Raw genomic sequence first — 16,663 nt, forward strand, 5'->3', positions numbered from 1 at the left:
TGAAGTATAATATTCAATTTATTTATTTATTACTATAAGACACAAATTTAGTAGGATTCAGAGTTAATTTGTCTGTTAGATTGGATTATATCTTATATAAAAATCATGAATCATTATGTATTATCATCTTGAAATCTATCCTATTCATTTCAATTAATCTGTCGAATTTTTCTTTATAATCTATTAAAAAGTAATGTCCCTTTTCTTTTCTTAGTTCCAACTCCACATAACATATTTAAGATCACAAGATTAAAAGACATTTACTATATTTCACATATTTAAAATTTAAAATCACAAGATTCAAAAATCTTGTTTAATTTCTTAAACTTCATGCCAAGTCAATATAGAACAAACACATTGAAACAGAGAGATTAATATTTTTTATTTATCACTCATACATAAAAATTAGAACTAAGAAGCATGTTTCACTATTACATGAAGTTCTATATATGCATAATTTGTCTTAATGAACATAATTTTTTTAGCATGATACAAATGTGTTTTTGGTTCTCTTTTTTCATGCAATACAATAACTTATAGGAACACATATTTTTGTTATTTTTATCAGTTTAGTGAAAAAATTTCAAACAATCTGAAAACATAAATGCATTTTCTCAGTTTAAAAAAAAACTATTTAGAATTAAATGCTAAATTAACATGATATTTTAATACATAGATCATTACATATCGTATTGATTTCCTCATCCAGATATTTTATCTTATTCCAAAATTTATTCATAATTTTTAAAATTACTATTAATCATTTTCTATTTTTGTCATCTCTTTCTAAATATTAATNGGGAAATTCAATAATTTTGCAGCAGAAAGTACAATTGTTTTAAGCTGAAAATTTTGGTAAAATGACAAAAGTGCCCCTGGTCGTCCTGGTCGTTTTCACTCTTCTATATAATAAAAAATCTTTCTAAATATTAATCTACTTAAATTTATTTTACTTCTCTAATTAATGTATTGATTTTTCATGTGTTCCGATTCTTAACTTCTTATTTCAAACAAAAGAATAGCAATATTAAGTAAATAAAGTAAACAATCTGATTAATCTTAAAATTTAAAATATTCTATTATCAAAATATTCTTATCATTAATGTACATAAATTGAACACGAAAAATACTTATTATTTCTCTTTATATTTGATTCGCAAAATTTTAAAACTATTTATTTAAAAAATTAGTTAGTTTCTTAGTTTACTTTAATTTCATTTAATTTATCTATCCATTTTATTTATTAATTTTTATTTTTATGTAAATATTTTTATTTTTTAATACATTTTAAATCATGTTTGTTTCTTTTTATATTTATTTTAGTGCAAAAAGTAAAGGTGTTAATGAAATATAAATTGATTTAATAAATGGGTCCCACCATTTTAGATAGTACGGCTACTTATGATATTTTTTATGCTTTTCATGATAGAAAATACACATGACCATCATAATAATAGCAACTTGGTTGGGTAATCTGGGAAATTCAATAATTTTGCAGCAGAAAGTACAATTGTTTTAAGCTGAAAATTTTGGTAAAATGACAAAAGTGCCCCTGATCGTCCTGGTCGTTTTCACTCTTCTATATAATAAATATATAAATATATATATAATATAGAATAATATAGATAATAGAAATATATGTATATATATATATAAACTTTTTCTTTTTTGCTGATCTTTTAAACCCTTATCTTGTAATTCTTAATTTTTCCATTTCATTTTTTAAAATCAACATTTATTTTCCCTTTTACAGCGAATAAAGGCAAACTTTTTTTGGGAAAAACTGATAGGATACCTTTTATGTTCTTTTTAAAGTTTATCCTCTTGCTTTACAAGAAATTAATATATATTGCTAACACTTTCATGGTGTGTAATGTTTTAGACTAGCAAGTGAATAGTATTTGCTTATATTTTTCACTAGGCTAAGCAATAGGTATTTATAGCTATCAAGAAGATGCATGTAATTTTTATTTTTTCTTCTTTATTCCTTTTAAATTGTATTTATAAACTAAGTCAACAAGTCTTCTCTACAACTTTATCAATTGTCCCTGTTTGGGCCATGCATGCTCACGTAATTTAGGGGTAGGTTGGTGGAAGGTGGGAGTGGGGGTGCGGGGTGCCCAGGAGAGGGGGTAATTTTATTTTTTTTTGAAAAACAAATTTTTTAAAATTGGTTAGAATCATTTTACCCAAACCATATTTGACTAAATCCATATTTACCCGTATTCTATTTGGATGGATTGTAATCCAAACAATTTTTCTCAATCCATCCAAATCCAATCTAATCCAACCATTTGCCACCCCTAGCTACTCACATTGATGAAGTTGTCTTGCTAATAAAAGAGGACTTTTCTTAAAAAGTTATAAATAATTTTTTTTTTTTACAATTTTATCGTAATCTCTTTCATAAACAAGGTTAATTAGATAGTTTTATTGATTTTTAAATAATTATAATATCAACTAATTAATAATCACTTGTTTGAATGCTTCACTATTGGTTGTTTGACTCGAAGACTTGTTGATTTTAAAGAGCTTTTTTACTTTTCCTCTTAAATAGTATGTATTAATTAAGTCAAGAAGACTCCAACAAGTCTTCTCCACATTCCACAACACTGTTTATTAAGGTCCCATTTGAATTTGATTTGAAATCAGATTGATTTGAAGTTAAAGTTGAAGTTTGGATATGTAACTCAGATTTCTTAAGTTGTATTTTTTAGTCAATAACATGAAAATTTCACAGGTTGTGAAAACTATAAAAAAATAAAAATCAATTCTTATATTATTTTTACCAAATAAGCAAATCATAATTCAAAAATAGCTATAAATATTTGATGAAGAGCTGCTAATAGTAACATAAATCAATTTTTGTATCTATATGAAAATATTCCATTAATAATCCAAGGTACAGTCTTTCCACGTAGTTTCTAAGCACATCAATCCCTGTCATAAGTTTCCAAGTTGCCCTTCTTCACGCACAATTGACTTGTTAGAATGGAAATTTTGTTCGTAATTTGACTAGTTATTACTTCCTATATCTTCATTTTATATGTATTAAATTTTTGAAAAACTTACATAAATTTCACTAATTTAGGAATTAATTATTCAAATACATTCTAATATGTAATATTGCGAATCCTATCACATTTTAGTGCATCCAGATACATTTAGATATGTTCAAATACATGTTTTTCGAGATACATGCGGTCAAAATTAAGTGTAATTTATTCTAGATACATCGTATCCAATTGAATTTGCATGTATCGATCTAGGATACATAGTCAAATCTCCCCCGCCTCCTTCCATCTTGCTCGTCACTCTCCTATGTATCGGGTACCCCATATTCATGTGAATCACACTAGTTACATACATATGCATGTATCTAGTGTGTACCTAGTGTGGTTCGCAAGTATCTGAGATACATGACTATCTCCCTCGCCTCCTTTCCCATTTCGCTTGCCTCTCTCCCTATTTTAATGTATCTGATAGCAAAAATACATGTATCTAGATTCTAAGTATATCTTACTCAATGTATGATAGAAAATATATTCTTACTCAAGGATTGCAAACTATTCAAAACCTCCATGGATATATCTTTAAGTAGTTGCTTACTATATGTATATATAGCTATTGTTTTTTGGTAATTATATATAACTATTAATAGCTGTATAATAATTGAAAACTAATGTGTAGTTTTAATAAGATGATGCATGTTAATGTGGACTGCTTGACTTTAAAGTGTTCTTTTTTTATGTATTTATTAATTAAGTCAACAATTCTTCTCTACAACTTTATCATGTCCACCATGCCCATAATGATGAACTTGTTTGGTTGGGTTCAATGTTTGGAAAATATTTTTCAAATTAACTCATTTTTCTCAAATTTAAGAAAAACATTTTTCAAAACTCTACTTCATCCTTTAATTTATTTTTTCTTACCCTACACCTACTCCGTACCCGACCCTCCCATTCATAAAAATAAATGAATTTTCTTATTTTTTAAATTTCAAATATATTTTTATCTCTACCACCAAACCAGCCCCCCGCCCCCTCCCCTCCCCGCTTCCCAAAACAAAAGAATATAAAATTTAAAAATTATTTTTTAAAAATGTTTCAAATTATAAGATTTTTTTACCTCACCCGACACCTACCATCCCTACTCCCTACCCCACCCTCGTCAAATATTTTTTTATTTTTTTAAAATATAGTTTTTGAAAATATTTCAGTTTTTTTTTTAAAATCATTTTTNCCCCCACCCAGGCTATCCCCGTTAATTTTTATTTTTTAAAAAAAATTATTTTTGAAAAATATTTCAAATTTTTTAAAAAACATTTTCACCACACCCCCTACCCATACCCCACCCCCATCCCATGACCCCATCAATTTTTAAAAAAAAAATATTTTTGAAATTATTTTTCCTGGGTCAGGTCCTGGGTCAAATCTCAGGGTCGGATTTTGAAACGGTCATAGGGTACTTGTCCTAGTTTGGGTGTCAGGGTCAGGTCCTCAATCAATTATCGGGGTTGATTTTCAAATCAGAAATTATTTTCCTAAAAAGTATTTTTTAGTCTCAAGTCCAAAATAAAAGATATTTTCTGAAAAATATTTTTCATTCACCAACCAAACATTAAAAAATATTTTCCAGAAACATTTTCTACTCACCAACCAAACATGAGAAAATAAGTTAAAAAATCCACTTATTTTCCAAGAAAACATTTTCCTTCGTACCAAACACACCGTGGAAGAAAAAAGGATGATAGCAAAGATCCATTTTCATCTCATATAGTTTGTATTCCTAACATGAAAAGTGTAGGTATACAAACTAACTTTTGAAGATAGCAATACCTTAATCACATCTCTCAACATATTGGTACCTTTGCAAGAAACAGTTTTCACAGCTACGGTCTAGAAAATAAAAATAAGCATGTCTCCGTGATCTCTTAAAAAAGAATAAACCACAAACACCCCAAAAGCTTAGTACAAATCCTATAGCCGTTGAATGTAAAACCAATTCACTTCATCTTTTTCACTCTCAACATCTTCATATTCGTGATTTGGAATATTATCATCTGAAATGCAGTACACCAAGAGTGGTCCTGATCCAACCATTAAAGATAGGATATACAACTTCAATAATACTGGTGGTCCTGATCCAACCATGAGCCAATGGCTATTGTCTAAGTTAAAGGATAAATGTACTAGAATTTCATTAATATTTGACAACACTCACTAAAGATATATAGGATATACAACTTCAATAATACGGTCGATCTGTGGTTCAACTCTCATTATATTGCCCATTAGGACATACCTTTGGATTCTATCCTTTTTAACGTTTTTATTTTACAACCTTTATCTTATTCTAGATTTTCTTTTTATGACAATGGTACTCAAACTAGCTTGCGTGCACCTAGAGTTTTAAGTCATAATCTTCTTTGGCTACCGCATTTTAGATAGACTAATTATAATATTAAATAATTTTTCAAACATAAATACATATGATCAAGCCAAAATTAATTGAGTTTTGCTGAATTCTTAACTCTGTTTGGTGAATCTACCCTATGATGAGTACATGCTACCTCGTAACCATTAACAAACATGGTCACTGAATAACTTTGACCATCAAAACTTAGGCAGTTTGAAAGAAATCACGTACTAAATTAAATTTGAACTCTGACGATTTTCATCTCATTTCATTAACCGTTAACTACTTGTCTATTTTCGATTCTAGGTGGACACACTGTTGGAATTGCTCGTTGCTCACTCTTCAAAGATGGAATATACAACTTCAATAAAACTGGTGGTCCTGATCCAAGCATGAGCCCATGGCTATTGGCTGAATTAAAGGATAAATGTCCTACAATTTCATTAATATTTGATAACACTTATCCTCTTGATGTAAAGACTCCATCTTTGGTAGATAATTCATATTTTCAAGAAATTAAAAAGGGAAATGGGGTTCTTCAAATTGATCAACAAATAGCATTGGATGAATTGACAAAGAATATTGTGGATGATATTGTTAATGATCCTGATTTTTACACTAAGTTTGGTGAGGCCATGGTGAAATTGGGTAGAGTTGAAGTATTAATTGATGGACAAAGAGAAGTGAGAAAATCATGTAGGGTTGTTAATAAGAAGCCATTCATTTTTGGGGGGTTCAATTACAAAAAGTCTATTTTTTTGGTTAATTTATTTGTTTATTGTAAAAGTTTTCTTTTGTTACATTTTTTGTATTGGGTGTGGGGGGAGGGGNNGGGGGGGATAGAGACCCTTCCTTCATTGATTCTTTGGCATGTGAAATTTGAGTATTGTTGTACTCTTTTTCTTTTGTGTAAAATTCTTCTTTGTAATTTGATTTTGTTTTTACTGAATTTATACCACTAGCTAGTGTCTAGCGGCCTTTTATTAATAATATAATTAAAAGAAAACCTCAATAGAGATACACAAGCAAGGGGGGCTAGACCATACCTTACCAATTCTAATGAGGTATGAAGCCTCTACTAATTAACCCGCATGGATATAATAAGAGCTAGAGAGAACTAAGTATTCTATTATCATCATTGTCACACCCTAAGCCTACACCCTGGGCGCAACTTGCACTCGAGAACCATTGATGGCCTCAAGCGAACCCTTGGTCTGGTTTACTACTCAGGGGAAGACTTTACTCAACAAATATAAGTCCATGAAATAAACTAGAATGTTATAAAAGAAAACATTCAAACTGGCCAATAAGGCAACTCAAGTCTTAAAATCAAAACATCTGAAATATCAAGACTAATGAACTACTAACTAACTGTCTATGAAGCCTCTAAATACTAAGAGGGATGTCGGGACAAGATCCCCGATCATCCTAACAACTGAAATAATAAAACATGAAAAAGGGATCCTCCGAAAAGCAAGGAGGCTCACCAAATGACTCTGAATGCTCAGCTGGATCACGAAGCGTTGGATGCAGATCCTGGTTACCTGTATTTGCATCATAAAATGATACAAGCCAATTGGCATCAGTACATTGAATGTATGAGCATGTGAGGGGAAATCTAAACAAACATAAGCTTGAACTGGAATATGAAGGAAATACTTACCTCTTCTCAACTCAACTCAACTCTTTTCAATATAAAGCAGAAATAAAGATGCAGTATAAAGAAAAGGTTTAAAAAATGAAGATAACAACTCGATGCATTTAAAAACACACAACAACTCAGTTTGTATATGAAAATACAAGTAACTATGTGTATAAGTATACAAAATATCTCCGTGGGAGTTTCTCTTACTGACAACTATCTCTATGATATTAAGTGATTGTACAACGTCTTGCCGCACGCTGCCAGGGCCGTCCTATACCTTGCTAGGGGTATAGAACCTACTACTAAGTGGATCCACTAGTCTATTCTAAAAGCATTAAGGAATCATCTAAAAAGTATGACCCTTTTCTACCCATGTTGGCTACACGGTTTATGGAGACTTTGAATTATCTGAATTCAAATGTGTCCCCAAATATTTGCTCAATACTACTCCCAAATATACTAGCTCATATGTTTAAAAAAACATAACTCTTTCCGTGGTTTGAGATTATTACTCAAAACTAGCTTAAAAGCTCTCTTGGAAATCGGTGTTTCCTCTCTTGTTTAAATGTGAAAACATTTTAACTCTTTGGAATACCTAGTTCCCATATAATATTTTGAAGAAAAAAACTTCACTCTTACTCTTTTTTTAACTCAATGCTCAAGTCTTTAAAACAAGTTAAAATGTTTGTAAAAGACTTTTCAAAAGACTCTAAGAACTCTCTAGACTTGGCTCTTGACTTTCCTTGAATTTGAATTTATGGATTCAAGGTTATGATTCTTGTTTATGGATGATTTCTAGATGTTTAAAAGTCATTTATAGTAGTTAGAATCGATAGGAAGTGTTAGTAAACTTAAGAAGAACTTAGACGAGCTAAACGTCAGAAAAAGGGTAAGGACAGGCGACCCTGGCGCATTGCTGGCGTGTGGCGCCAGCCCCTAAAGTTCAGAGGCTCTAATCTGGCACACTAGCGCGTCGCGCCAGCTTCCCCCCAAGCTAACCCCAACGACCTTTTCTTCTCATTTTCTGATCATAATGCGACTAATTTCAATTCTTTTTCTCAATTTCTTTTTAGATTCAGATACCCAATACATGTACACAAGAATCTAATCAAACACAACTTTAATTTAAAATCGACATGATTTCATCAAGAACTCAACAATCCCATCCTAACTTAAGAACGAAAGCCAATTTCAAGAACACAATTCAAGATCATCATAGAACGAATTTCGTTGACATAAACATGATTGGCGCGTGGGTGAACGAACCCAATGCTATGAAAATCTCACATACATTTTTAGGGATCAAGCCTTTGCGAAATCCGCAACCAAATCCTCAAGAAATCGACGACTCTTAACCTTTCTCCTCTTTTCTCTTCTTGAACTCTTTTCTAAAAACCCTAGAGTGAATTGTAATTGCGTAAACTGAACCAATTCAGTTTAGATCTCTAATTAATTACTAAAAACGAATTAAATATGATAGGGTAAGGAAAAGACCAAAATACCCCTCTTAAATCCGGGTAACTTTCCTTAACTAGACAACCCGACTTCAAGGGCATATCTCCCTCATACGAGCTCGAAAAATAGCAAACTCGGTGGCGTTGGAAAGATAATTCAAAGACCTTTAATTTGATATCTTCTAGCCTACATAACTCATCCTGTACTAGGAGTATGGTCGTTTGAAGTTGACTCGAAACTCATACTTAGCATAACTTGCCAATATTTCCAAATTTTCATTCTTTCCAAAAATGGTTCTTTCTAATTCTAACTCTTTCAATTAGCGGGGTGCTACAATCATAGAGTTTATAATACACTCTATGATGATATTACAAATGAGGATGCTTAAGTAGTACAAATTAAAAGTATAAAAGCCATGATGAGATTTGAGTAATTAAACTCAAACTTTGTTTTACAAAAATATGAACTAAAAAAGATAGATTGCTCTTCTAATGGAGTGTTTTCCTCTTGTCTTCCTCTTCAAATCTGTCTAACAATACTTGATAGTTCATCAATTCTTCTTAGATTTATTGGATCTTGCTAAAGTTGTTGACAATGTCATGTGATTATGTTTTGCCAGTCGCATCGGTAGGTGCCTTGGAACAAACTCCTTAGTCATTTTACCATCCCAACTATTTTTTCTTCCATGCTTCTTTTCGTTGTTGCGTTGTTGCCTATGAGAAATATCTGCATCCCTAGCTGCATTTGCAAAACAATAATTCAACATATCCTCTTCTTCACTTTCCTTAAAGGTGTCCTCATCTTGTAGGTTAACAAATCTATTTGTGGAGAAAGAACTACTACCAACATCTTGTAGTTGTTTGTTTGTGTTAATAGGCGTAAGAGAACTCAACTTTTCAACATTAGAACTCACCAACGCATCAGGAAGCTCTTTGTCACCAACTGAAATTTTTTGAACATTAGTACCTGTTAAAACCAATTGTCGCTCTATATGTCATGGGGATGAATCACTGGTAATGCCACTACCCTTAGGCACAAAAATTGGTGCTTCGGGGCTCAATTTTCTATGAGTTGTGACATGTTCATTCTCTTCTTCCACTCGGTTGGCCCATTGACTCTCACTTGTAACACCTTTTTGCCCGCTAGAAGTGATCAAATTATTTGTCGGAGTAACTTGGGAGATTTAAACAATCGGTAGAGCATGAGAGTTAACCATATTCGACTTAGTAGCACAATGAGGCTTAATTAGAGAGGCTCCTGGAGAACCAATTTGAGCTCCAACATCAACCGTTACCCCTGCTTTATCAACTATATTAGATTGTCCAAGTTCTTTTATTTGTGCCACAAAAGTAGCAGTTGTGTTAATGGATATGTCTTCAGTCAATAGCTTTCCAGAAGTGACTTGGGACGCAACAACAAAAGCCTTTGAATTAGTTGTCTTTTCTTGAAGCTCAATCTTATCATTTGTTGTATCTGCAGGTTCACTCCCTACCCTCGTGATCCCTGCAACTGTAACACTTTCTTTTGAAGTTGCATTATAATTTAGTTGCTGCCCAACTTCAGTTTGACATGTTTGCTGCCCAGAATTTTGAAGTTTCGACGTTGCAATTGAATTTTGATCAAGCACATGACTTGCATTTGAACCAACTTGATCTTCACATGAAATTACACATGTATCGCCTTTTTGATATCCTTGGACCTTATCTGAAGTTTTCGGAGCATCAGCCAAACTTTTTCCAGAGATGTTTAACAACTGAACCTCTGGTCTAGGAACCAAAAGGCCCTCCTGAACCTTTGTTCCAGGCACCAAAAGTTCCTCCTGCATTGAGGATTTTTAATAAGGGGGTTCAAAATATGAGAAGTAAACACTCAAACTAGTGGAAGGGGGTTCGACATCTATTATACATACTTAAACCCCCTAAGTATATGCTGCCTCCGCCCCTGGCACTGACCTTTGACCAACTAATACTAGCCTTGTATCGCTACTATTTTCAGTAGTTAGGTTTTGCATAAAATTGATATTCGGTGTTCCGTTCACATTACTTGCATTATCTGTATCATCAGAGACTTTATTTTCAGTTTTTTTTTTTTGCATTCAAGAAGTCTCATGCATCACCTTGCAATTGTTCCAGATTGTTTGTTTTGTCACCTTACTGCTCGATGTCATCTTGATTACCCTCCCCCCTTTTGTTTTTCTGGATCATTAGTCTGCAATCAACATCTTCATGACCTTGGTGCTTACAATAGTTACAATACAAAGGAAGATTATCAAACACAACATGTTGATAGTGTTCAACGAGCTTATCAGATTGTTCATCCAAAAAATGAATCCTTACTCGTTTCGGGTGCTTGTCCATAAAATCAAGAATGACCTTAACTCTAAATGTGCTAGGTCTTGTCCTATCTTGAGTGGCTTTATCTATGGCTACTGGCTTACCAATAGCCGATGCAATGTATAACAAGGGTCTTCGAGCAAAAAGATTTGGCGGCAGTCCGATAGCGAAACTCACGCCAAAGCATTTGAAGTTTCTTCCTTAGTGTTGAAATTTTATGTCCATGGAAAGTTACGGAACAGATGTTGTTCCCCATTAAATTGAAGATAACCAAACCGTTTCGAAAGAACAGAGCAAAAATCTTCATAAAGATCACAACGAATTAAAATATGTCATGCTGCAAGCGAGCCAATTAAATTCTTAGTGAAACTATTTATTTTTTTTGAAGTTTTTAAAGTGTGAACGAGAAATGAGAAAAAATATATCTTTTTAATTACACCAAAAATGTTTTTTTTTTTTGGATTGTACCTTTACATTCTATGACTCTTTTATTGTCTATAAACTCAAAAGGTCTTGCCTCAAATTTAATACATCGACAATAACGAACTATAAAAACTTTTTCCCATCAGTTTTTGGATTGTTTTCAAAATAAAGTGTCGCACTGAAGTTTTAGTTTGCAATTACGATTACTTGAAGAATTGGGGATGTGATGACACCTTTCTAATCTTCTTATAGGTAAGCCTACCCAAGATCACAAAATAAAATACGAAGCACGAACATGCAGAACTAACATTTAAGAAACAACATAAGTCATAAAATGATATTTTTCGTAAAACTCATAAAATATGAAGAAAATAGATACAATTCTTCCAAAACCTGGCTTGAAGCACTAGGCTCTGAACCTGCACAACAAGGTGTTATGAGAATTTGTGTTTTCTACTCCTCTAATAAAGTTGTTTTTTAAATTTACAAAAAAAACTTATTTTCAAAAAAAATATTTTTCAAAACATGAGAAAACGAATACATACCAAACACACCTTTGAGATATGTTATGAGAAGTTGTTGTCTCTTTCCAAGAACAGCCAATTCCTAGAATGATTCGCCTTTTTTGTTTGAATTTCGAGAGTTAAATTTTTTTAATTTTGTAATGAATTCGGATATGAAAAATTTATTTTTTAGAAAATAAAATTTACGCATATGAGAACTACATAAAAAGTACTATAAGTCACAATATTTAATAATTCATAAAAGATATATGCAAAAAGTTATGGTTAAAGAAAAGATTTTGAATTGCAAAATTTAAATTTGTCACATAAATTGGGACAAAGAGAGTAATTTAATACACACTAGCTAGAATAATTTAAGGACAAGCATTATACACACAAAAAAGAAGAGAATTAGCTATGAAATTTGTTGCAAATCTATCGCTAAATCGCATGTAGCTTATAATATTTGTTGATAATTCGTTGTTAATCCATCGTTAAACTGGTTTACGAATAAAAGGATGAGAGATCAGCCTTGATCTTCTGAATGGTTGCAACATCAGTCTTGAATGACTTAGCCAGAATCCGATCATTGATTGTACCGATAATGCACTAGTCCTTTTGGAAACACAAACATGTCACCAAATTTGTAGAGTTTAAGTACAAAACTAGTTAGTACTGTCCACTAAGTCAACCTCAAGGCTTCCTTTGATCATGCATAATAGCTCGGCTACACAAGGGTGGCTGTGGTATGGGGTGGGTTGGCGCCCCCTGCCACAAATTTGAAGTACAGCAAGTGATGTACTCTGTCCAGCCAAAACAGAGAATTCTGCCTTGCTAGTTTTGTTACTTTGAAGTTTGCATATAAAGTCACGATCAGCCCAACCCGCTTAAGTAATTTGGGTGGGTCAATAAGTTGATTTGATCCATTTTGACATTCTCAATTAAATCCATCTTAAACTTTGATCGATAAGATGCTTGTCAAAAAAATTCTAGGTGATATTTTTCTTTGTTTGATGTATGATTTATGTAGTTATAGTGAAGAACTTTTTTTTATTTAGTACTAAAAACAAATTATGAATAAAGAAATAAACATATGTCTCACTACTCTGTGATTGAAAGAAGAAAATTGAAACTATGAAAGAAACAATATTGTTTGAACATCTTAAGAAACATTCATTTGAGGAAGTTATTAAGACATAAAAATATACATATTTGAATACAAAATGAAACAACATGATTGGTAACATATCCTAATCACATCTCTCACCATATTGGTATCTTTACAAGCAACATTTCCCAGCTACGGTCTAGAAAACGAAAATAAGCATGTCTCCATGATCTCTTGAAAAGCAATGAACCACAAACACCCCAAAAGCTTAGTGCAAATCCTATAGCCATTGAAATGTAAAACTAATCTACTTCATCTTTGTCACTCTAATCATCTTCATGCTTGTGATTTGGAATANTGATCTCTTGAAAAGCAATGAACCACAAACACCCCAAAAGCTTAGTGCAAATCCTATAGCCATTGAAATGTAAAACCAATCTACTTCATCTTTGTCACTCTCATCATCTTCATGCTTGTGATTTGGAATATACCATCCGAACTGCAGTTCACCAAGAGTGGAAGTCCGCAGAGTTTGTTTCCTTGAAAACTCGTGGAATCAAAGCTTTGAAGTTGAGTGCTCACTGGTATCATACCTGACAAATTGTTATTAGATAGATTCAAGTAGCTCAAAGTGGGCAAACTCGAAAAGCTTTGTGGGATTTGACCGTAAAGTTGTTTTTTTGAAAGATCAACAGATTCCAAGACTTTCATGTCACCAATGTCATTTGGAATCCTACCAGTTAGGTTATTTTTGGAAAGATTAAATGATCTTAATCCTGCAAGACGTGTTACACTTATAGGAATATCTCCAGAAAGATTATTGCTAGACATATCCATACTTGTAAACAACTCCAAAATTGTGTCATACTGGTACATGTTGCCTTTAGTCGTCACCATTGCACTCTCTATCAGAGCTCCCCTATATGAAGAATATTGTAACTCGTGATCATCTCCCACTTTTCTTTTTTCTTTGACCATCGCACTCAAATTGCCAATACACCTTGGTATGATTCCAACAAATGTATTGTTTGCAAGGTCTAAGATCTGAAGATCTTTGAGGTGACATAGTTCTTGAGGCAATTCACCATCGAATTTATTGGACCGAAGGATAAGGACTATCAAAGTTGGAAACCTCATTCCCAACCAAGATGGTAATTTTCCAATAAACTCATTCTCAGATAAATCTATTTTATGCAGTCTTGAGCAGTTTTCCAAGGATGACGGAAATGGACCGTTAAGTCTATTTCTTCGTAAGTCTAATGATCGCAAATTACTCAAAACCTCCATAGATCTTGGTAAGCTTCCAATCAAACCGTCAACTTTGGCCAATTCATCCAATGGTATTGGTCCACTAAAATTGTTGGAAGACGAGTATATTAATAGCGGAGAACCACTCTGCTCATGATCTATCGAGATGATTGGAACCTCACCAACAAATTGGTTGTGAGAAATATTGAGTAATCGAATTTGAGAAGACAATTTCCAAAACCAAGTTGGAACCTCACCTTGTATTCCACCATCTGATATGTCAACATATGCTATCTGCTTTTGAGTTTGGAGCCACATGGGAAACAAAGGGCCTATATTCCAGCCGCTTATTTGAATTTCTGAGGCTTGAAAAGACGGAATCCAATTTCGACTCACTTTTAAAGTCAGATTATTTCTAGATGCATAAAAGTATTGTAAATGTGTTAATTTAGAGAAATGACTTTCTGTTACAACACCTTCCAACCTATTGTTATCGATGAAAAAGCCTCGTAGCATTGAAAGTTGGTCAACACTTTCCGGAAGAGCTCCTGTGAGTTTATTATTGTTTAGACTCAAATAAGTTAAAGAAGAAGTATTTCGCAATGGCACTGAAAGGAAATTACTCCTAACATTGAATAATTCAGATATATCTCCCTCAAATTGATTCACTGAGAGATCAAGGTATCCTAGTTTCCCTAACTTTCCAATTACATTTGGTAACTTTCCGGAAAGCATATTATCAAAAAGATCAATATAAATTATTGAGCTCAAATTTGAAATCAGGCTTGAAACTGTTCCCTCAAGACGATTTGATCCAAGGAAAAGTAATTCTAGATCTTTACATTGATAGAGCCAATTTGGTATAGTGGAGTTAAGGTTATTTCTAGAAAGATCGAGATGTTTAAGTTTTGTTACATTTCCGCTCTTACTCTGTATCACACCTTCAATGCCACTAGAACGGAGCTCAACATGTTCAAGATTATTCAAATCAAACAACCATTTAGGTAAACGACAGTTGAAAGAGTTTTTAGAAGCCTTGAAAGTTGTGAGAGAAGTCAAGTTAATTGGACCGTCAGGAAACGGGCCAGTAAAATTACAGCCACTCAGGTCAAGAGAAACAAGATTTGGGAGGTTGAAAACCCATTTCGGAACAGAAGAACTTAAGTTGTAATTTCCAGAAAGATCGAGAGATTTGAGTGAAGAAAAATTGTGATAATCAAGTAGAGGTGTTATATGATGAAGACTACAATTGAATAAACGAAGATCAACAAGAGAAGGAAGATGTCAATGAACTGTAGCCATTCATTAACTTTGCTAAGATCAACACTTTCCATCTCTAGGTTCTCAAGACTCGAAAGACTTGGCAGCCACTCAAGGCTATTTATCCTCGGATAAGTAAACTTGAACATAACAACCCCTTCCCATTCACAACAATCTTTTCCGATAATCCAAGAAGATGGAATATCCGATGGATCGTGTATTTCTTTCTTCAAGGTCTCCAATGCTCGTTGCTCGTTTTCTCTACAAATCCCTACAGAAACAACAAACTTGGTATTTTTCAAAATAAAAAACAAGAGAACCCATAGTGTTATTGCTAACACTTTCATGGTGTGCAATGTTTTAGACTTGCAAGTGAAAAGTATGTGTGTGGTAGTTGTTTGCTTATATTTGTTGCTAGGCTAAGCAAGTGAAAAGTGTGTATTTATAGCTATCAAGAAGATGTATGAAGATTTCTTTTTTACTTTGAAATTGTATATATTAATTAAGTCAACAAGTCTTCTCTACAACTTTATCAATTGTCCCTATTTATATATCAATTATTGTCAAGTTTCCCTGTTTAGTGTTTATATATTAACTAAGTCAAAAAGTTTCTCTACAACTATAATAAATAATCCCTTCGTGAGTGACAGGTTTTTCTTTTGTTTTTAGATAACTGATTTTGTTTTCGTCAACTTGCGTGCATTTCAACTTGTAACAACTTTAATACTATAGGGTATTGTTGTTTATAAATATATATTACAAGTCTGGAAAAAGAATTACTGAAAACTCTTTTGATTGAAAGACAAGACTGTAAATCTAGTTGTCTTTAACTACTTTCTAGTTGGGTAGTTGTATAATGATACTTTTAAACTTTTTGCATCTATCTTTATTTATTTTGTATTTATGCTTTCACATCTTAAATTTCATTAAGGGTATCTTTGGTATGAAGGAATGTTTTTCGATTTTCTTATGTTTGTTTGGTTTAAATATTTTGAAAAATGTTTTTTCAAATCAATTTATTTTCCTCAAATTTGAGGAAAATGACTTCCCTTCAAGTAGTTGTTTGCCTATATTTTTCTTCACATTTCACAACACTATTAAGGTCCCATTTCAATTTGATTTGAAATCAGATTGATTTGAAGTTAAAGTTAAAATTTGGATATGTAACTCAAATTTCTTAAGTTGTATATTTTAGTCAAAAACAACAAAATTCTACAAGTTGTGAAGACTATAAAAAAAAATCCAATTCTTATATTATTTTACCAAA

At 32.4% G+C, this 16,663-nt stretch overlaps 1 protein-coding gene across 3 annotated transcripts in view; it reads right to left on the minus strand.

Annotated features, from left to right (window-relative positions):
• The window catches only part of LOC125870993 (receptor-like protein EIX2), a 140,267-nt gene that overhangs the window by 27,752 nt on the left and 95,852 nt on the right, over positions 1–16,663 (minus strand). Inside the window, exon 3 of one of the 3 annotated variants that reach the window (XR_007446961.1) lies at positions 13,380–13,481. The exons of the other annotated variants lie outside the window; for them this stretch is intronic. The gene's annotated coding sequence lies outside the window, so the exon portion shown is untranslated. The remainder of the gene's footprint in view (positions 1–13,379; positions 13,482–16,663) is intronic. 3 annotated transcript variants of the gene reach the window in all.

This window comes from Solanum stenotomum, chromosome 1 (genome assembly GCF_019186545.1).
Source record: "Solanum stenotomum isolate F172 chromosome 1, ASM1918654v1, whole genome shotgun sequence".
Lineage (NCBI taxonomy): Eukaryota > Viridiplantae > Streptophyta > Magnoliopsida > Solanales > Solanaceae > Solanum > Solanum stenotomum.